This window comes from Cricetulus griseus, chromosome 8 (assembly GCF_003668045.3).
Source record: "Cricetulus griseus strain 17A/GY chromosome 8, alternate assembly CriGri-PICRH-1.0, whole genome shotgun sequence".
Taxonomy (NCBI): domain Eukaryota; kingdom Metazoa; phylum Chordata; class Mammalia; order Rodentia; family Cricetidae; genus Cricetulus; species Cricetulus griseus.
The window spans coordinates 85,631,388-85,655,244 of record NC_048601.1 but is presented as its reverse complement, the minus strand read 5'-3'; the positions used below and the strand labels follow the sequence as shown (position 1 = coordinate 85,655,244).

Sequence of the window (23,857 nt, the reverse complement as noted above, 5' to 3'; positions counted from 1 at the left end):
GCTTCTAATTGTCCCGGAAGGAGTAGAAAAGAAGCCATGAAAAGCCACGTTGAGAACTTCAGTGGTGTCACCCAACAATGGATAACTTATCAGGTGACAGGTGCTTCACTGTCACTAGTTGAAAACATGTGCAGCACAACAACCATCTTCATGGAGCTGGCAGTCTGTAGGACAAGCTATAGTCTGAATGTTTCCAAAACCCAGAAAATTATTCAGCTTGCTAGGACATGAGCAGCATGCGTCATCTCATTGTGGGATCCAGGAGAATCTTCCCTGAGATGCTGCCTTAAGAGGAACCAGCGAGGTCATCTGGGTGAGGAAGGTTCTGCTGGAGGTCAGGGCCCTGCAGAGGGCGTCACCCTACCTGGGCACTGTTCAGCTTGACAGAATCTCAAAAATTAATGTACTATGTGAAGTTGTCCAGGGCCTTCAGAGACCAAGAGAGCTACTTTTATTTTAACAGATGGAAATTAATGGACACCCTTAACTTTCCTCATCTTCTGTTTATTATTCATTTATAGACTTCATTGCCATATCCATCACTTTGTCTCCTTGATATAGAATAGGCCTTAGAAGAAATATTGAAAAATATAAAAAGTACTAACATCTATTTATGATTGGAAATACTCTGTTTGTGTGATTTCTTTTTTTTTTTCTGCTTACATTTCCTCTGCTTTCATTTTGTTGGTTTTCATATGTGTGTTTTGACCGTTAGAGCTCCCCCAGCTTACATATCAATAAAGTATGTGATGTTACTGTTTTGTTAGATTTTTCATTATTTTTCAAAAGATTTGTCAAGTTAAAATTAATTGAAATTAATGCAAAAACTCAAAGTAAACTATGTATCAAAATTTGAAGTAAACATAAGAATATTCTGTTTTGCTCACCCTGTTTTAGTTGAATGTCTGGTTCCAATACACTTTAAATTTAACAGTGAACTATAGTAGCAGGGCTAGCTGGCTAAATTAGTTTTATGTCAAACATATTATAATTTAACTTTGCCTTTGAACAATCAGGATTTAATAGTCCTTTTCAAAATACTTTTAAATATTTCTTCAAAAACTAAAAAATAAATATGGACTTTTTTTAAGTCAGTGAACTCTTTATTGCTTCTGGGGTATAGGGCTCAGGAGCTCTTGGTGGGACGGGTGTGTTTCCTTTTCACCACCACCAGCTTCTGGCTGCTCAGAATGGCACTGGCCCTGCGGATGGCCGCCATGTGCAGATCCGGGCGATACATTTTCTTTTGGATCATGTGCCTGATGCTGCTGAGGGTGGCCCGTGCATTCTTGTTGATGGTGGTCCTTATGTAAAACGTGGCTGGTTTTCGCTGACCGGATCTGTGTTTCATGACCATCACGACCTCTTTGCCATCGGCTGCGGGCTCCACTCACACCATCTTGCAGGGAATCAGCCCGTTGTAGCAGAAGGAGTTGCGGGCCTTCAGGTTATTGGGTTCGATGCTGTCGGTCTGCTTATTCCTCTTGATCAGGAAACTGGAGCAGCTCTGAACGACCATCCATTGCAGATGTGCAGACATGGCGGCTGCTCCTGTTCCTACGGTGGCCGGAGACTGAAAGGGATGAGGGAAATGTTAGGGGATCCACAGGGATAACCCTAACTAAGAATCTAGGCAGTGGTGGAGAGGATACCATTGATGCCTTTCCCCTATAATGAGATTGATGTCTACCCTGCTTACCGTCCCTAGCGCCTTCATCCAGTAGCCAATTGAAGCAGAAACAGGCACCCACTGCTAAACATTAAACCATACTCCTCGAATCCAGTTGTGGAAAGGGAGGAGGGATGAACAAAGGAGCCAAGACGGTGCTGGAGAAACTGGCGGAAACAGTTGACCTGAAGCTAGTGAGAGCTTGGAGACCCTAATCATAAAGCTGGGGAAACAGCATTGGACCAAATCAAGCCCTCTGAATGTGAGTGCCAGCTAGGCAGCCAAGACAGTCTATGGGACCTCTAACAGTGGAGCCAGTGTTTATCCCTAGAGCACAAATGGATTTTAAGAGCCCATTCCCAATGGAGGGATACTATTGACTATTGCAGCACAGATACAGCAAGGAGGGTCTAGCCCCCCCCCCAATGATATGATGGACTTTGAAGGTCCCCCATGGAGGGCCTCATTATACCCTGGGGAGGAGTTGGGGGGGTTGGTGGGGAACATGGGAGGATGGAAGGGTGAGGGAATGGGGGGATGGATATGTAAATATGAGTGCCTCTAAAACAAAATTTAAAAAAATATGGAAAGATGGCTCAGTGGGTAAGAACATTGCTGTGTGAGTGTGTGGACCTGAGTTCAAACCTGAGTTCAAATCTCTAAAACCCACTTTCAAAAAGGTCTGAGAAAAGCTGTGTGTAATCCTGTAATGCCAGTACTGGTACCAGAGACAGGTGGATCCAAGGAAGTCAGTGGCCGATCAGCCTAGTGGAAACTGAATTTGAGAGAGAGAGAGAGAGAGAGAGAGAGAGAGAGAGAGAGAGAGAGAGAGAGACTATATCAAGAGCATAAGGCAAATGGCAATGACGAAGACACTGGACCTCCTCTTGTGTTCCACATACACACACTAGCATACAGACACCACACATACAACATGTACATTCATCATACATGCCCACACCAGCAATAATAACAATGATTTCTTACCATGTGCGTTTACCTTTATTTGCTATCTACTTACACTCTTTCTAGTGATTTGTAGACTGTGGACTTGTAGTTTCAGTGCTGCTGTGGTTTGAACCCATTCTCCAGGGTTCATGTGTGGGAGCATGATCTCCAAGGCAGCATTGTTAAGAGGTGTTTTCTGATGGAAGGTGTCTGCTCTCATAGATGGTAAATTTTCTTGTAGGTCAGCTGTCTTAGCCTTTGACCCCTTGTCCTTTCTTCCCCCCACACACACCTACTTGCTCTTCCAGTTTCTTCTATGAATTGAAGGTCACAAGAGCTCTTAATCAGAAAGGACTAGATGAAGCTACCCAATTTTGGAATTGGAAGCTTTTGAGACTATTGAGACAGATAGATCTTTCTTTGCAGAGATCCACTTCTCTGGAATTCTGGTGCAGCAACAAAAATGAACTGAAATAAATGCAATTTAACTTTCCATTTTCTTGCTGTTTCCTAGATTATTTATTGATGTACCAGTCAGATTCTCAAGAAGAATAGAACGGATAGCATTTAATTATTATTAAGCTTACAGGCTGTGGTCCAGCTAGTCCAACCATGACAGTCTTCCAATAGAAAGTCCTAGAATTCAGTAGTTGTTCAGTCCATGAGGCTGGGTGTCTCAGCTGGTCTTCAGTTTATGCTGGAATCTGAAGAAGTTTCAGGCTCAAATGCCATCGAGTAATGGTCTTGTCAACAAGAGTGAGGGCAAGCAGACGAAAGAGAAAGCTGCCTTCTTCCATGTCCTTTATAGAGACTTCTACCAGCTGCAACCCAGATTAATGGTGGATCTTTCCACCCTGAAAGATCTCACTTCATGCCCTGTTGCCATGAAGCTCTGCCTGGGCACATGAGCCTTAAGGAACAAACAAACCCCTTTTCTTATGGGGGGTTAGTTTAGTCTTAGTTATGTACTGGGAACTAATACAGGTGGCCTTTGAGAATCTGGTTCCCCATATTTGTTTTTTTAAGTTAAGGGGAAAGTCAAGTTTTCATTTCAAATGAGCAAACCACTGCCAGAGTGGACACAGCAAGAGAAAGAAGGAGGGGCAAACTGTCTGGGGAATGTGTTCATAGTTCCCATAAGAGGTGACTTAAAGCCCTTTCCGAGGCTGTGCTTATAGGGATGAGTTGAAAACATTAGTAGGAGTTGAGGAAGTTGCTGGGTTCAGAGCTGGTGTGGAGAGAGCATGTGCGCTTCACAAGAAACTTGGGCCATTTGAGAATGAGATCAGCACCATAAGATGACAGCAATGTTGATGAGAAAGTCAGTTCATGGAACTGAGAACAATACTATATTAAGTTGTTCTACGGATCCTGGTCAGGCTGGTAAATGTGTATCTACTACAATAGCTTACAAGGTGACTACTGACATTAGTGACAATGCTCTCTTGTATTTTGAGGCCTGTCCATTTTATAAAACAAAATAATTAAGCAGTAGGCATATGCTATTGGCAGGAAGGAATAAAGGGTAAAAGGCCTGGGAGGTTATAAGAATGGTTACTTATAGCGCAACTTCTTATATTTTTAGTTGTGAGCCTCATCTTTAATAACAGCTGAGCCATCTCTCCAGCCCAGTAGTGTGACTTCTAATTGGTCTTAATAATAAAAATCCAGAGCCAGATAATGGCTTAAATGCTGAAAGATCAGAGAAGTAAATTAGGTAGCCACTGGAGAGACTTGTTACCTCTACTAAATCCTTAAAATAAATGGGCTGATCTCCTATCTCTACAAATCCTCAGACTGAATGGGTCAGAGATCTTGTCTCTACCTGCTTTATATTCCTATCTCCACATTCCTAGTGCTGGGATTAAAGGCATGTGCCTCCCAAGTACTGGGATCAAATGCATAAGATCCCAAGTGCTAGGATGAAAGGTGTGAGCCACCACTGTCTGGCTCCATTGTCTGATCTCCAGGCAAGCTTTATTTGTTAGAGCAGAAACAAAACATCACCACTGTGATTGCTCTGGATGCTCTGATTGTGAAGTGTCCAAGTCTTCTATTTGTCAAATTCTGGTTCCCAGAGAACCATCAGTATCACTCAGGCTTCAGTTAGGAGAGCATATCTTTGGGTTTCATCTCAGGTGCTGAATCAAGAATCCTGGGTGCAGGACCCAGCAAGCTCTTAGACAACTCTAATAGGCATTAGCATTCGTGGTCCACTGCCATAAGAGAGCAAGATAGATATGCTAGTGTGGACCCGAAGTGAGGATTGAGCTAGAGGTTCAGGTCTGTGACCTGCATCATTTATTTGAAGTGATCCTTGAAGCCAGAAGAATAGACCAGCTCCCTCATAGACATTATATTTAGTGAAAAACATGGAATCAGCTGAGGTGCCCACCAGTATGTGAATAAACAAAGAAACTCATGAATATGTAGACAATGACTTTTCATTTTCAGAAAGAGTGAATTCTGTCACTTGCATCCAGGATGGAACTGGCGAATATCATGTGAAGTAAGGTGAGGTAGTCATGGAAAGACAACACTGCATGTTCTTCCCCATGTGGAAGCCTGCAAGCTGGTCTTGGGGAAGCAGAGAAGGCTGGTGTCCACTAAAGGATGTAAAAGAGGAAACGGAATGGTGGCATTGAGTAAGGAGTTCCAGGGTAGCGTGCACAGGAGGAATGAGCTTAATGTTGCACACATGGTGGGATGACTGCAGTTTCAGCTATACTCCAAAAAAGAAAGACAAGAGAAGCCTAAAGCCTCCTAAGACAAAGCAATGGTAAGGGTTCAACATAAAGGAAGGACCCAATCTCTTGTAGGTTCCACGAACAAGATATTGTATAAACTGAATTATGTGTCATGCATTAAGAATGTCATCACCCTGTACTGCATAAAGATATAAAGATGTACAACCATGAAGTGTCAATGTTAAAGTTTTCTGGAGGAAGTTTGGTAAGTAAGAATATCTTATTTAAAAGAACTGAAGCAAATATAATAAAATGTCTGGAATTTCTACAATAAGTGATGGACACTTGTGCTCAGCTAGATTTCCCTGTTTACGTACAATTAAAATGTTTCATAAGAAAAATTATTTAAAATAAACTCGTAGGTCTGGCAGGATGACTAAGTGAGTAAAGGAGCTTTCTGCCAAGCCCAAAGACTGAATTCTATCACCAGAACCACATGGAGGAGAGAAGCGACTCCCACAGGCTGTCATCCTAGCTCTGCATGCCTGCTGGCCCATGTTCATTTCCCCCACAAGAAAAGAAGAGGGGAAGTAACCATTTCATGAAATACAGTTGAAATAATTTTTTATAATAAAGGACCAGCATCACATTTCTGGAATTGTGCCACATTTCAGGCACAGGTAGGAATGAAACGCAGCTCTATAGAGGACAGTGTGCCCCACACATATGAACCTGAAGGCAGGAAATCTCAACAATACTGTTGCTTAAGCAAGACCTGAGAAAGACAACAGTAATTGGCATGCCAGTGTGGATGGGGGCGGTCTCACAAAGCCCACCCCATATTTATAGTCAATCAATGATTACTGAGATAGGGAGAACAAGTCTACTCCAGGGATGAGGCCCCTGATACATGATCCAATCCCAATTGGTCAGCTCTAAACACATATACATATGGACTCAGAAAGTTACATCTATATATCCACTCGTGTGTGTGTGTGTGTGTGTGTGTGTGTGTGTGTGTGTGTGTGTATGTAATGATAACAAAGAAAAAGAGACCTTGAATTAGAAAAGGACTAGGGGGATGTGGGATGAGTTTGGGGAAAGGGAGAAATTATGTCATTTACTCCTATATGAAAATTCTCAAAAAATGAATAAAGTACAAAACAAAAGGTGTTCAATTTGGACATTCACTCCGAATGTTTTTTTAATCAAGACAAAGCAGACTAGAAGAGGGCCCAGCACCAGAGGCCCCATATGCTTGAGTGGGCTGTCTTTGAAGCAGGCAATAAACTAGAGTTTTGTTTTTACCCTTTGCCTATACAGACCTTCTCTTTATATCAAATGTGAACATAACTTGACTTTTGTAAATCAAGAAGAAAACCAATAGAATTGTTTAGAAAAGGTAAAAGATATTTCATGACCACAAAATGATACAAAACCTACGTGAAGAAAATGCAGTTTTGAGATGAAAGGCTCGATGGTGAGGCTATAAACACGAACGGGGCTGGGAAATTGGGTGCTTCAGAAAATGGAAGTAGCACGCTGGAAGATGAGTTTTGTGAACTCATGGACTGTAAAAACAAAGAGCAAGAAGCAGAGCAGGAAGCCAGCATTCACGAGGTATGTGTGACACAGAGCCCAGGACTGCTGACCCTGCTGCTTTCCACCTTTCAGGTTCCATAGCTGCAGTGTCCAGTCAGTCATGCTGCCTGCATCCCTGCAGGGACTCACCAATGCACCTCAGGTGAGCACAAGGTCCAGCCCACTCCCCAGCCAGCTTCCTCCTCTTTGCCTTCCAAATATTCCTCTCCCATGGACTTCTCTCTGTCCTCTTAAGCCAGGCTCATCATCTCAAGGTGGTTGGTTGGTGACAGGACCATGCCAAGTGTATTCCCTTGTTCTGTTAAATACAGTACAGTCCCTGGCACACAGTAGGTGCTCAGTAAGTTAGCCACTGCTGTAAACATTCTCTTACTGATATATATTCATGAATAGTTTGTTAATTAAAGTATTTATTCATTTTTATTTGCTGTTTATGAGTGTTTTGTCTCCATGTATTCCACATGCACGCCTGATACCCATAAAGGCCAGAAGGTGGTGTCAGATCCCATAGAACTGAAGTCATGGATGGTTGGGCGCCACCATGTTAGTGCTGGGAATTGTACCCAGGTCCTCTCTGGAAGAGCAGCCAAGGGCTCTTTGTCACTAGCCCTCTTCCCTGCTCCTCTTTTAACAAAGTTTTATTGATTTAGTTTATGTGTGTGGATGTTTGCCTCATGTGTGTCTGTGCACTAACATGCAGTGCCCACAGAGACCAGAAGAGGGCATATGATTCCCCTGGAACTGGAGTTATGGAGGCTTGAGGACCACCAATAGGTGCTGGGAATTGAACCTTGGGTCCTTTGGAAGAGCAACCAGTGCTGCTAATCCCTGAGCCATCATTCCAGGCCTATTTTATTTTTATTATTATGTTTGTGTATGGTGTTTGTGTGTATGCAGGCATGTGTGCCACAGTTTGTTAAGTGCACTGACAGGAGTGTGTTCAGGAGATAACTTAATCAGAGTCAAGTCCTCTTCTGCCAGCAGGAGCCCAGGGCCTCAAACTCAGGTCATCAGGCTTGTGTGGCAAGCACCTGTACAGCATCTGCACTGGCTGAGACATCCTGCTGGCTCTTCACGGATCTTTTAAAGGAAGGTGGAAGATGGATTCCCCTACATCTGTGTTCACTCCCCCCACCTTCCAGAGACCCTGCCAGATGTGACTGTTTAATTGCAGCTCCTCCTATTGCATAAATGAATTTCTGGAAGTAAGCTAACTGAATTTTAGAAGCAGTGTTGTCCATTTGGAGTTTCTGAGTGAGGGATCCAGATGGTCTGAAGGATGAAACAACTTCAAACCTGCCTGGCATCATCTCAGTGAGTGGTGTATGCACGACAGACCCTCCTTCAATGAGCGGCATCGGCTAGCTTTTAATCGTGTTGCTTCCACTCTGTCGTCTAAACCATTACTACTCAAATTGTAGGTGTCTTAGACAGGCTTATTGATTTAATTACTAGTTAATGGGTGTGTTTTCTTGTGTAATCATAGGTCAACGTTTCCTAATTTTCAGTGACCATTTCTCATCATCAAATAAAGATTCTTTTCCCACTAAACACGTTCACTCCTGTATTAAGGGAAGGTTTTAACTAACTCCCCAGTGAAGGCAATAACTGACACTGTGACGTTTCAAAATGTCTCTGAGACGTTCTTTTCACTCTTTTATTTTATAATATTTGTAGTAGTTATCTATTGTTGTATGGAAAGTCCCTCCTCTCTCCTAAGGGAGCTTACAGTATTAAATGTTGGTACCACAGCTTCCATAGGTTTAGGATGCCAATCAGCTCACTGGTGCACAAGCAGACCATCTGGGTCCTTTCCTCAGGGTCTTTCCTAAGAGTGTAGTGATTTCAAAACCAGGCTAATGTATATAAAACAAATACATCAAACAAGTACATAAAAAGATGAAGTATATATATAGGAATGGACACACTGATAAGTTGGACTGAACAATGATCAACCATAGACAGGTACCCATACATGGACATTTGATAGATGGTCAAGGACCATTTGAAAGTGTTTGAGAGCAGACTACTCAGTGGAATGGGATTATTTTTCCACATGGAGATAAATGAAGATAGATCCAACACCACACTATGTACAAAGACCATAGCTAAACTTTTATATTAAAGCTTTAGAAGAAAATATCTAAGTATAAATATTTTTAATTTCTAGTTAGTAAAAAATCAGCATGCAGAAAAGAATAGGACTTAAATGAAAATAAAATTATTTTGTATTTGCACACACACACACACACACACACACACACACTCACACACACACACACACACACACACACACACACACACACAGATGTGTTTGCTTTTGTAGTTTTATGTGGAGGTCAGAAGTTGACATTGGGATATAGTTCCTCAATTGCTTCTTCACCTTGTTTGAATCATGGGCTCTCTTTACCTAGATTTTACTGTTTCAGCTAACAAGCTGGCCTGTGAGACCCTGGGATCCTCCTGTCTCCACCCTTCAACAAGGGGGTCACAGACATTCACCCCCATCCTGGTTATTGTGTGGGGGCTGGGGATCCAGACCCAGGTTCTGGTGCTTGCACAGCAGGCTGTTTGCTCAGCGAGCATCTCACCAGCCTTAGAAATTCTTTTACAATCATTATAAAGCGAGAAAATAAATTATAAATGTAAAGACATGTAGCACTTCACAATGTGGTGTGTGTGTGTCTGTGTGTGATATGCTCTGCTATAACCCACCAAAAATGGAAAAATAGTTAAAACTTTAATGACAAAAGGGAAAGTGATGAGTAGAGATATGAAAAGACGCTTGGCCTCATCAGTAACTGCGGACATGAACATCACAGTGAGATGTCTGCATCAGCTTGATTGAGCCTCAGTGCTCAAGAAGATGCAGAGCAGAGCCTGTTACACAATGGGAGGAAGACGAAATTTGTAGTCACACTGGAAGTACATTTTTTATGGTATTGAGATACTGTGTTACCTAGAGATATCTCTGTTGCACAAGGGCAACAAGAGGAGAGTGATTTGTATCCCGACAGTCAACTTCAAGCAAAGGTTAAAAAATTTCCAGAAGCCATTGTACCTGAACATGTCAACTGTAGCATGCTAATTATTAAAATATTACATTGTAGTGAATAGAAAGTGTGCTTTTAAACCATCAATGATACATTTAAGAATTATAGCATACAAAAAAGAGAATTATAACAAAAAACCCAAGATTTTCAGCATTTTCAAAATCTGGCATGTTCCTCTTTGAGATTATGAGTTAATAATAAATCATATTATCAGGAAATATCAGAAATTTCAAAATGACAATAATTTAAAAATACTTCTAGCAATCTTCACACTCCATTATTTGAATAGCTAAAGTTCATGTTTAAAGAATAAAGTACACTAAGTTGTGTAGTACTTGCAAAAAATACAGCCTATAGAAATTAATAAATCAAACAATGAAAAACATAATTTAAAATTCAGATCCCCCAGTAAGGTAACAGCCTCTCATGCAATCACACGAGGCCACTGCACATTAAGGATTTATTTTGCATTAAAAATGTGTGATACTTCGAGGGATCAGTGAGAGAACTTACAGGAAGCATACTATATATGAACTGTAAGTGTGAACTCATTAGTGTGCTGTAGCAAGTGGGTGAAGACTCGAGTGAATGTGTATGGTTTGGTATGGGTATGACCATGTCAAGGATACCAAGGTCTCAGATCCATGGGCGTGACAAATTGTCCCCCACCCCAGGTGAGGCTCAGAGGGACAGTAAAGTGTTAGCTTTGGTCCATGTGCAGATGTTGACAGAATGTGCAGAAAATTTCCAGTGTAACTTTCCTGCCCGGATATTCATGGGAAGACCACGTCCCTTCAGAGTCTGTGCCTACTGTGATTAGCTACCCCTGCCTCCTGTTCAGCTGCATGCAACAAACCAATTGCATACAATACTTTGAGCTTCTAGGCTACTGTGGCTTCTCCATCAGAGAGTCCAGCCCATCCAGTCTCAGCTTTTCTGTCCTTGTGTCTGTGTGTTTGTCTTTTCTCCAGTCCATCACTGCCCCAGCAAGTCAATCCCTGGAGCCATGCAGAAAGCCCTACTATGCATTTTATCATGGAGAACAACTCACTGGGGTCTCTACTGCCCAGAGCAACAGGACTGCTGGGCAATACCTGATGGAGGCTGACCCAGATGCTTCTCTGGGAGGCTGCTGTCCAGTTCTCCTTAGTTAGTCCAGGCTCTTTGCTCTGATTTTTAGTTCTTCTTTCACTGGCCTTCCACCTGATGTCAGGTGTTTGCTTCGAGCTGGCGTCAACTCTAGTTTTGTGGTTAAGCTTTGTTCTTGAAGAACTAATTATGAGTACTAATTATAATATTTCCTTCCAGGTTTTCTAATTCTTACACTGACTTTTCTTAGAATTTGGGATTCAGAAAAACAATGTAAAAATTTCCGAGAACACACACAAATGGAAATCCTATCTGGAGACAGCACTGAAAATGACGGGCCTTACTAAGGCACTTGTATAAACCTCTGAAATGTGATTTGATATGACAGTGGCCATTTAATGAGTGACTGGCGGCAGAACCAGAAAGCCACAGGTGGGTGGGAGCTGGTGACTAAATGCTGGCTGTTTGCCTGGTGATGGAACACAAGGGTTTCTGAGTCTCTTGAGCACAAGCAGACACTGTATCAAAAAGATGCTTCAGAAGAAAGAGTAGCAAACACTAAGAACAGAGTATAAGGATTGTTTTCCTTGATATGGGTTTAACTCATGAGAGAAAGGGAACCGTTCATCTCCACTAAGGATGAAATTCACACTGTGCTCTCTCTCTCTCTCTCTCTCTCTCTCTCTCTCTCTCTCTCTCTCACACACACACACACACACACACACATCCAAATTCAGTTACAGAACTCATTCTGTCTTCAGCCTCAGTCTATCTTCCTTATTCCTTGGTTATGGGTCTAAGGTGGAGGTTGTATTCTCTGGGCTAGCAGTGCCAGCAGTTGCCTAGAAACTGGTTAGAACTGCTGTTTCTGTAACCCCATCCTAGCCCTATCAATCAACAGGAAGGACTCTGCAGGGTCTGTTTTGAACTAGGCCTCAGAGGAGTCTGAGAACCATGGTTCTATAGGTGGAAGCTAAAGACCTGGACTGTACCAAATTTGGACAGTAACTATAACTTATGGTGGGAAATTACCAATATGGAGTCAGGTAGAAATATAAGGGTATTTAATAGGGAAAAGCCTTACTTACAGAGCGACCTAGCCAGCCAGTGTGGCAGCAGTCTGTACAGCCAGAAGCAAAGTGAAACCGAAAGCGCAAACGCAGTCACACTATGTCACTCTGACCACGCCCTCACAAGCGTGGTCAGGCACACCTGTAGCCAGCCCCTAAGTAGGCGTGGCTACACCTTCCCCTACAATTCCCCTTTTAGTCTAAAAGAGGATTAAAACTTAACAGTTTAAAGTATCCAAAATGAACAATCATAAAGGTAAAATATAAGAAGATACAACAATCTGCTTATGTCACATCCTAACTATCTATTTTAACTAAACCCTAAAGTCATGTGACAGAGGTATCCAAGCCTGAACACCTCGTTCCAATCCCAACCAAAAACAATAGGAAGCTATCCCTAACTAGGTATATACACAATCGTGGTCAGGCACACCTGTAGCCAGCCCCTAAGTAGGCGTGGCTACAGCTTCCCCTACAATAACTGTAAAAGGATACAATGGAAAGCAAATACAAAGGGCCTGGCCCACAGAACTGGCAGTTTCAGGCAAGGAACCATCGCTATGAACCTGTGGTAATTTCAGACTTCCTTAAGGGTTACATTTCTGCTCCCCAACTCTAGGACTCAATCTGAGTACATTCTTCCCTGTAGTGCAATGAGCTGAGTGTGTGGTCACTGGCAGACATGAAATGGGGGCCTGAAGATGACTCCCCAGAACTCACTTAAAGGACAAGAATGTGTAATCCTAGCTCTCCTGCATCAAGATGGAAGGTGCCCTGAGGAGGCTCTGAGCTCATGCTCCATAGGTACTCTGAAGATGTATGCATGTTTCCCAGGGTGCACACATACACACACACACACACACACACACACACACACACACACACACACTAAAACTTTAAAAGAAGAAGTCAAAATGGCTTTTCTTTCCCACTTTTGCCTTTATGTAAGAGATGCAGTTTAGGGAGTCATGACTTTCCTGAACAGAAATGAAAGAAGAGTGTATTGGGGATGGAGGCTGGGGTGGGGATGGACAGACAACGACTGAGCCTGGGATGTAAAATAAATTAATTAACTAAAAAAGAGATACAGTTTAAGTATTTCTTTCATGTAGAGTGAAAGACTTCATTTCTTCATCATGAAGATTTCAGAAAATTGGAGATAAATTCTTTATTGTCTTGAATCTCATATTTGCTAGAGTTCATGTTACAGTGAACACAAACTTTAATGTTTGCGGCTGTCTTTCCATTGTGATAAAATACATAGATAGATCACTATGTTAACTGCTCTTAGTCCTGAGATTAGCAGTGTCCTTAGCAGCATATTCTCAGTAAGTGGCTGTCAGCTACAACTTTCTGTTTCTAGAACTTTTAAAAATCATCTTAGACAGAAATTTCGAATATGAAAATAATAATAACTGCCCACTATTCTCCTGGTGACCTCTAATTTTTTTTTGTTCCCACAAATCTGCATAGTCATTTGAAGTGGAATCATTTGCTGTGTGTCCTTTGTGCCCAGCGCATCTCACTGTACGTATTCTGCAAATCCATCCATGCTGCAGCAAGGCTGAGCAATGTTCCATACTACGCATTGCCATGTTACTGATCCATTGAGAGATCTGTCTCATTTCTGCTCTTCAGCTATTCAGAACAGTACTTTGGGGAACTCTGCTATAGACATCTTCCTAGGCCTATTCAATTCTTTGGGAACGGCTCTACCTAAGAGTGGAATTGGTGGGTTAACTATTTGAGGTACTGACAGATAGAATGTTTTGAACCATTCTTCATTTTTACCAGCAATGTATGCGGCATCCAGCCAGGAATACCTTTATATATACCACTCCATGTCATTTTCCAAGGTAACAATATAGGTAAAGGTTAGTTTTACCCACAGGTGAAGAGCAGCGGTTAAATAGAAAACAAAAGTAAGAGGCCTTAAGAGGGAAGATTTGTAGTTTCTTCCTGTTTGGCGAACTTTCCAGGAATCTGCAAGTGCTGCTGGCACAAGCTACTTTGTCAGTAGGTAACGTGAAAATTGAATTTGCTGTTGGTGATAAAGTTCATGCCTGTTTTCTTTGGGGGGACATTGATTTGAGATTATAGTTTACTGTAACCTGGTAATTTCAGTAATGCAAATGCAACAAAATGTTACTTTAAAACAGAGCATAAATTCAATCAGGGGGCCAAGGCAATTACGGGAACACACTCCATTCGAATGTCCTTCTGGGGCACTGTGGCAGCTGCAGCCAGTACTGAACAGGGGGGAGCAGCAGCTGCTTACACATGCCCTAGCAAGGCGAGGCTTTGGAACTCCATCATAGAATCCCTCCTGGGCAAAGGAAAGGCCAAAATTGCTGGAGAGGGAGGAAAGCTAAGGGCTCCAAGCAAACTCAATCTTCAAGAACAGCTCAAGGTGCTAAGACAGAGCCTCGCTGCTGCAGTGCATCCAAATACGGGTCTTGTCTTGTAGCAAGAAGGGTGATTTGGGTGGAGAAGAGTGGAATCGTGTCTGTATTTCCCAGTGTGTTAGTGACTCCCACACAGCCTAGACAAGCAATATCTACTAACTTAGCTTTCATTTGAAACGTGCTTGAGGCTTGGCTGTGATAAAAACATTGTTCGGGTTTAAGTCGCCCATAGGTAACAAGGCTGTCAATTTTTAGAAGGATGCACCTGATCAATTCAGAATTCTGGGTAGGTAATATTTCTTGATAATTGATTACTTGTAGCTTACAGATTTGGAGATAACAGTCCCTTCATTGAAAAATGCATAGTTCCCCATTAGGAATAGGAGGATTAAAGGCTTTTGGTGTGGCCTCAGGACTGGGCAGTGAGTAGGTCGGTTGCCACTGCCTGGGAGTCTCATGACCTCATGCCCTGCCAAGAGCACACACCAGGCAGAACAGGAGCTACCTCACTAATTCAACAAATTGTATCTATGGTCTCATCTGGCCATACCCAGTGGCCCAGGAGTGTGACTTTTGGTCATTACGCTCAGCTGTATATGTGGTTGTCATGTGAAAAAGCCAAACAAAACAGACAGAAAATCAGTTTGTTGTCTGGTAAGAAAGGGGGGCTTCAAAGCAAGGAGGAAGACCCCAATCCCCATGGGGTAAAAAACAGAAAGGTCAATTTAGTTTATTAAAGAGCTGATCCTTTTAGGTTCAGGATATAATATACTTCCTTAAATGCCATCTAATAGGAAATCAGAAACAGCCCAAAAGCACACTATTCCCTCTGGAGAAATTGACTCGAAATTAGCAGTACCAGACCAGACTCCAGTCCTTTTCAGTAGAGAGTCCTGCCAGGCAGATACCGTTTAGCTTCTTAGAGTAAAATTTGGAGCCTGGTCCATGGAGGTGTTCTGGTAGGCATATCTTTCTCTCTAGCTACCTATGTATGTATATGTGTATCTATATAGATGGAAGGGAAAGTAAGTTGTATTTTGAAGTAATCTGGTAGATTCATGGTGTTTTATAAAAAAGCACTAAATATATTTCCCTATAGACAACACACCAGTGAAGGAATATGAACCGGATATTACTGTGACTTAGTACCATGAGGACAGATCAGCTATGAAGGTCCTTGAAAGGAGAATGGATGGGTTGATTCAAAGGTGAGATAAGAGGAGGCTTCCCATAGAGAAGGCCCCCAGTTACAAGCATGGTCAAAGACAGCAGGCACTTGTGAAGGAAGGGCACAGTGCGAGCCTAGCCTGAAGAGCGTGGGATAAGAGATATGATCCAGCCACGAAATACTCCTGAAGAATGAGAATGGTAGCTATCCAGCACAGGGCCTGCTGTGCAATAAGAAAGTAGGCAGCAGGGCTTGCATGCACCAATGGTGCTTTCCAGTGAGGTCAGGCACACATATGTCCAACATGCAGTCTTCATGTGAAAAGAACCCCATCCCTGTGTAGCTGGGAAGACTGCTTTATCACATGCAAAGCAGCCTGAGAACACATTGGTAAGTGAAACCATGGGATCACATAGTAGACTTGCAACAATGCTGAGGGGTTCAGTGTGGTCTGTGAGATCGTCACACAGACATGAGCTTGCACGTCCTTCATAGCGTTAGCAAAAAGGTGAGGAATTAGAGACATTGCAGCTAAAGGGACAGTGTGCTTAGAAGCCCTGGAGCTGAAATCATGTACATGGTGTATGCGTGGATCATGGAAGACTAACCTTGGGCAAGCTCAGCACTGCACAAACCATAGGACTGAGCCCATGGAACCTACAATGCCAAGAGAACCAAAGGAAGATCGAGTGTGCTCAGCTGTGAACTGAGGCAAGAAAGCCCTGGAAACAGTGTGAAGGAAGATGGCAAGTGGGAGAATAGCAGACACAGCAAACAGGATCTGAGGAACCACACAGCCTAGTGAGGTGGTCCAGCATCCTGCTGGTGTAGGACCCAGAGATGGTACTGGTTTGGGAGAGGTCTACAGGTCATGAATTTTGGCTACAAGAAGCAAGGCTCACTTGACAACTGCAAGTCTTGATGAGGAGGCAGAGAAGGGAAGGGATGTTTTCCATGTGAGCTTTGGACAAAAGAGCTGGAAGTGCTCTACTGTACACAGCAATGTTGGAAGGACATACCCATGTGGGAAGGTCCACTGGACTGTTAGCGAAGATGCTAGGAAACCTGAAGTGATGCTCAAGACTGGAAGTACAAGTTTGAGCATAGTTTCTCAGCAGTTATAAGGACGTGTGTTAGGACCCCAGTAATTCTATCATTTTGTTGTTGTTCCATGTGGGAAGTGAGTTTGTGTTCTCAAGATAGTTGGGGGCCCTCTCCCCTTTATCTGAAAGCAGAATGATAAAGCGGTGCCCTTGATGCAAGAATGGGGAGGAGGAAAATCAGCTCCTTTGCAATCTATGACCCACTGTGGATTTGGATCTGGTTCCTCGTGAGTACTGAGGCTTAACACTGGGTATTTAGAGGAGAAGGAGAAAGGAACCAGAGTGCTTATTTATCTTGAAAGACACTGCTAGCGAATCCACGAAATGAACCTGAAGGCCCCTCTTCCATGGGATCTGGCCTCTCAGGCTAAGCCTCATTTTTCTTAGTGAATGAATGTCTGAATGTCTTTAACCTAAACAGGTTGTTTGTTTCCTCAGTGAGGTGTTCTTCTTGGAGAAATCTGTTGTTTAGTGTATACAGGTTGATTTGGTGGAATGATATTTGTGTGCAGTGTTATGTAAATAGAGTTACAGCCCATCTTTCTGATAGAAGCATAGGCTATAATTAGGATTATGTGCCCATGAAGAGAGTGTGTGTGTGTGTGTGTGTGTGTGTGTGTGTGTGTGTGTGTGTGTGTATGTGTGTGTGTACACGCATGTGCATGTGGAGGGCCAGGAGGTGGAAAGAAGCATAAGTGAACCCGTGCTAAAGTTCTTGATGTAAAGAAAGTCGCCAATTCACAAAGGAATTTGATTATCTCTATCCATTATACACACACAGCGAGCGAGCGTGCTCCTCGCCATCTGTCATCGATTTCATTTACATCGCCAGCACCTGGCCTGTTTATCTGCTACATTCGTTTCTTCACCCAATTCTTACGCTGCTTTAATAAAATACAGAAATGTTATTGTTAAAAACCAATTAATTTACAATCCTCCACAGAGATAGTATTACTTATAATTCAATTTGGCTTCTAATGATCTGCTTTCTTGCAAAATGACTTAATTCTTGTGTCAAAGATTAGTTATTAGATATTACCCCGCTGTAGCAGCCGTGCACTGCTGAGGCGGCAGTGCAGCTTGGGATGTCCCTGGCCATTAATCACAAGTCGGAATCTTTGCTTGTTTAACTCTTCAAGAACTTGGTCACGGGTTTACTGCCCTTCACTCCCTCGGTCGATAATTCCCTTAACTCTGTTAGGTTTCTCCTTCGCTTCTATTAAATATTTATATGCACATATGAAATTTGAAAATGTTCCTGGCTCGGCGTACCCGTGTACATTTTTATTTGACTGTTTCCAACATATCTGACTTTCCTGCCCAGCCATTTTGTGAATGAAGTGTGGAAAGATCCCCACTTCATAAACTCTGGTCTTTAGCTGAGAACTTGTTTGGATTTCCCATGAAACAGAGCGGGAGGGTTCCCCTGTTCTTGCAGACTAGCTGCTCCCATCGGCAGGCAGGCCTGCTCAAGAGAGGCAGCCTGGCAGCCCCCAGCCACTTGTCCACACATTTCACAAATGGAATTGCTAAACATATGGCTGTAGCCAGCATATTCCAGAAACATCAGCTTGGGCTAGAGGTATCTGAGAGAAAATTTATTCTCCCAGATTGAAAAACCCTTAAATGCCTTTAAAATACTTTTTAAGTAAAAGCATCCTTAAGCTGCTTATGTCTTTACTTCTTTATGCCTTCTGATGTAACCCAGAACTGAGCGTGAGAACTCTATTTCCTTTGTCAATTTAATTTTTGTTATACACAACACGGACTACACATCCAGTACTGGAAAACATATTTAAAATGTCACACTCTATAGGCAGAGAATATAAATTTTAAGCATTTATATTTATAAACTATTTTCAATCATGGCTATAAAGACATGAACCTGCCCTAGAGTAAACTAGTTAGGTGCTATGAAAAAAGTAGGAAACCATGACAATAAAGACAGAGGACCAGTGTTACTTGAGTAGGGGTGTTTTCTTTCAACTTGCTGTGACTCAATTAGCCGAGCTTGAAGAGGTCAGAGAACTCAATAGAATGGACAGAAAGCAGAGCTCCTTTTGGCTGTGAAGGGGAATTCTTTTTGCTAATGAGCTAAGATGCACTGCTCTACATTTGCAAACCCTAGTTTTTAAATCGTTCATTCGCTCGGCTTACACTTGGCTTTAGTTTGATGAAGTGTGGCTGCTGCCAGCTCCAAGCCACTGCTGTGTTAAAGCTACAGGGGGTGATTAAGGTGGTGGCACTTGTCTGGATCGCACTATGTTCAAAACATGAAATGCTCATTATTTTGCAAAGCCAGAGGACCCAGTTCTGTGACAGGGAGAGCCGGAAATCCACTTTGTTCTTTGTACATGACACTAAGGGAAGTGGGCCTAGCATCTTGCCTTACTTAACAACTTTTTACAACTGTTTAGACCTACCAGTAACTCTAAAAGATGTTATCTCTCATCTGGAATGATGCTCTTGGAACCCCCAATGAACTACAGGCATAATTCTGAGCATCTTGTTCTGTCTGCTCACAAACACTCCATACCTTTCTGCTTCTGAAACCAAACCCAAAAGCTCATTCTGAATTTCATCAGGCTGTCTTAGAACTTGGGAGATTAAAAAATCAAGTCTGATGGAGTCGAAGAAAGAAAAATCCCAGGACAAATGACTTCAGCAGCTCAGACTGATGTGACTTAAACTTCTTTTGGGATAATAAATAATAATCCACATTTCTGAATGATTATTCTATATGCAAAATAGGCATGGGAACTAAGCAAAAATTGTGTCTCCTCCCTCCCCAAAGGAATAATCCCCCAGTAAGTCCTGTTTTCCAAAGTTGATTCCTGAAACTCAGACAATGCATCATCAAGATCAGAAGCAGGAGTTGAGCCAAAGCAGCAGCAATCTAATATGGAAATGTGGTCCTGGCCCCAGCACTGTGTCATTCTTCTGAATGGGCTCACCTGCACCCATCCCTCCTAGGAGAAAATTTCAAACAGAGTTAGCTCCTTAAACCTTCTAATTAAAATGAGAACTCCCCAGGCTTCCATGACTCAGCCTCAGAAAAAGATTATTAGGAATTTAATGGGGGAAAATATAGCATCCCAGACCATCTGTGACCCAGGGCTCTGTGCGAATTTAAAGAAAACTGGAGGGAGGCAGCACACACTCCAACGCACGCTCGAGGAGTGCTTTGTAGGGGCTGCAATAAATCAACATAGTTAGAGTACAGCCTTTTTCAGATTTAATTACTGTTACATAATTATTAGCAAAGCATTCTCCTCTGAAACTGTAAAACTCATTACATCAAAAATCCCCAAGCTCCTGATGGAATTTATGAACTAGTTCCTTCCTTCCTAGCTCTGGGAAAACTGTGGAATAGAGTCCAGATTTGTCTCCAGCTTTTTAGGAGCAGAGGGGGATTCCTCCCCCCGCCTGGTTTGTGCCATTTAAATGGGTTTCTGAATTGAGTTTTTTATGGATCATTCTCTTAGACATTTATGTACATTCTCACCTAACTATGTGTTCAAACGACTATGTCCCACTGCCGGGCAGAAGGCATTGAGCAAGGCAGCTACCAAGTGTGATGACAAGAAGTTGGCAAATTTTCAAGAGAATCTGGGATAAATGGTTTTTAGGTGTCTATGATTTTGTTTGACTGTTCAGCGCAGGTAACAGACAGGGCTGGCCTTGGAAAGGCAGAAGTCAACATGGCAGGGAATGGTTACAGCTGTTCACAGGTCCTTTCATAGTACCCTGAGTGATGGCATTCCATTGAACTGGCCATGGTGGTGTTTGTAATAATTACCGCTTTTTCTCTGAAGAGCCAGTTCAGAGCTGCTACTGTGTTCACCGATGACAGTGCAAATGTCACTCGTGTTGACTATCTAGCTCTAGCAGACATCCCAGAATAAATCTCCTTCAAGGATGTATATACGCATTAAATGTCAACAAAAACCGGCTTCTTGAAAGTCTATCTGTGGCTATGGTGCTTTTTCTTGGAAGAGGGCTCCCGTGGAATTAGGACTGCTTGAGAAGGCAGGTGAGCACATCCAGCATGAGCGGGCTCACTCCTGTGTGGGGCGGCAGCTCTCTGGGATCCTTGCCCCTTACCTGCAGGGAACTGCAGCTGCCTGAAAAAGCTTTGCTACCACACTCTGCATATATAGCCAGATGTTTTCTGTTGTATTTGGATGATCTCCTGGGATTAGCTCATCAGAGTGAGAGAAAGAAAGGCAGCTGAAGCTTGACAGTCAACTGCATTGTACCTACTCCTCTTTCTGCATGCCTACTTAGTGACTTCTTGCCAACCCCAGACAGCCTCAGTTTCTCTCTGGGGAATCCCAAATCTCACGCTCCTGCAGGGTCTCCCACTGGTCTTTCTGCTTGTAACCATCCCTGCTGCCAAACTAAATGACTCCTTACTTGGAACACACCCTACCTTCTCCATATCTCTGTTCTCAACTAGCAAAGGTGTCTGCAGTGGTGGCAATGTCTGAGGGTCTGGTGTGGAGTTTAGTGCTCGAACTTGTTAACTTCAGATTCAGCCTTTCTGTTTTCTCTTCTAGTAATCTGGCTTTACCAACACTCTCACTACTTGTTTTGTTTTTAAGGTTGCCTGCTCTTTCTTTTTATATTCATGAAAATGTCATAGCTGCTCAGATGGCTTAGTGAATAATGTATGGAAAGTCATCTTTTGTCTCCATTGTTAACTCTGTAATTTCTGAATATGGCTCTTCTATTTGCTAATCTGTCTCTGTCTCTGTCTCTGTCTCTGTCTCTGTCCCTCACCTCTCATGCAGAAGTTTTACTGGAATTATTGATGATTCTTTCCAGGCAGTTTCTAGTACTGAGGACTTCCTGTAAGCAATTCTGTGAAGAGGGGTGAAACTTCATGGCTTCCTCCTAGGCCTCTTGCTCTGACTGGGAAAACTGGCTTCAAGTGGCCCTGGGGTGGGGGTGGGGGCAGCAGAGGTACTAGAGGCCAGGCTTTCTTTTCAAGACTAAAGTGACTTCCTCTTGCTTATAAACACCAATTTTGGGTGACCTTGAGGTGACTGATACTTGTTTCTATTGCTTCTTTCTGTTCGTTAAGCCTCTTTCTGATGTCAGAACTGTAAAATCGGTTTACTCTACAACCAAATGCCAGTTCCTGGGGCACAGAGGTAATGGGACTGCCATAACTTATTTTTTGGTCATTTAGTTCATTACCTAACTGGCCTCTGTTGTCAGCCATGGTTGGACAACTGCTTTGGACCTGGAAACCAGCACAGTTTGGATGAATGCTTATGGGAGATGGTGGTCCCTCCCTCCCTTTCCTTGGAAGAGCTGCAGCTTAACATTGTGAGTTTTTTTTTTTTCTGTCACAGGTCTAAAAATTCATTCTCCATTCTCCTCTGCTCATGCTACAGTTGCCACAATCCTGTTGCAGTTGTGAGTTCATCTTCCATCCTCTCCACAAATCTTCATGTGATGATGACATATGGTATAGGCAATCTCAACCCAGAAACCTCTCTGTCCTCTTTTATAGTATATGTATGGCTAGAACCTAACAAAAATAGGGTTGAACTATGTAGCACAATGAATATTTTCAGTTCAGTGGTTTGAAAGTATATGTTTGACGAAACAGTCTTAATCACATAAAATACCAGGAGTTTGTGATTAGAAAACCTAACATTGACCTGCCTGTCCACTTCACATTTTCTAACTTGAAACCAAGGAAATTTATACTTTAATATAAGCTTATTATAGGGTTTGGGACATATCAGAAAGATCTAATTCTTATTTCTTTCTTAGATCAAGAAAAAAAGCTCTTAGACCTGTACTAAGTGACTTTTTGTATTTTAGTAGGAAATCATTATGAAATAATCTATGAAACCTTGTGGTGCCAGTGGTCTTCTTTTATTAAAGCTTTGTGTCATGAGCACCTTATTCTACATAGTCATTGACTGCAGGGCTGAAATCAACTTAGCTTATGTGTGATGTAGAAATCCTGTTTCCCTTTCTAAAGCATGGCTATGGCAGGTCCAAACTAGCGTTTTGTTTGTTTGTTTGTTTGTTTTTGTTTTTTCAGTTTTTAATTTATTAATAAATTTGATTAAATGTATGCAAATGCATAAACACATTTTGCTGTCTATTTTTGTTGTTTGTGTGTATATGACTGACTAACCATATTACCTTGGACAGCCAATAAGAGGATTCATCCCTAGGAGAAGCTAATTCTCCTTCTCCCAGAAGTCATTGTTGCCTGTGGTTCTGCTGGACTCTACGAGGGAGGTCTTTCCCTTCCAGATTAGCATGTCTACTGATGCTGTCATTGATCTGTGAGACAGTCCCTCCAGGCTACTGTTTAAGTGAAAGGATGTATAGCAAAGATGAAGAGCAAAGATTCCAATTTTCAACAGAATTCTGTCAGGACAGGAAATTCTAAACTATTATTGTGAATAATCAGTTATGGAACTGAGAGTCTGTGCTGTGATCACGAGATTCATCTATTTCAGTTTTATTGCCATGACAATTAACCACTTGGAAAGTTATTCTGTCTTTGTAGTCCTTTTTCATGTTTTGTCAGGCGGATGGAAGAGGTTCAGTGTAAATCTAGAATTCCAATATCTGACTGAGAATAAACACCATGCTTTAAATTGGTCAGTGTGGCAATACAGAGAGATCCCAGAGGCTTGCAGATGAGAACAATCTTTGTTACACTCGTAGCTAATTTGATATCCTGCTTGCCATGATCTCCCATCAGTGCAACACTATGTGACCCGTCAGTGTCTCAGCCACAGTGTGACCAAGCTAGAGGCAAAGCAATTTGTTAAGCCAAACCTATTTGGTTTCCATCTGATTCTGGTTTTATAGTAACTCGTCTTGACTTGATCCAACTTTATTTTATCACAGTCTAAAGAAAAAGTGTTTGATTAAAGGTGACAAGTAACACAAATCCAGTCCTGATTTTGGGTCAGGTGTTATTGTCAATATTTTAAGTCTATTATTTTATTTATCTCTCATATGAACCTAATGAGTCAGAGGCATTACATACTTGTGAGGAAACCGAGGCCCAGAGAGAATAAGT

The 23,857-nt window shown here is 42.3% G+C and overlaps 1 pseudogene; it reads right to left on the bottom strand.

The window, feature by feature from the left end:
• Nucleotides 1–1,126: 1,126 nt before the first annotated feature.
• LOC100771977 lies at nt 1,127–12,165 on the bottom strand (annotated as a pseudogene).
• Nucleotides 12,166–23,857: the final 11,692 nt, after the last annotated feature.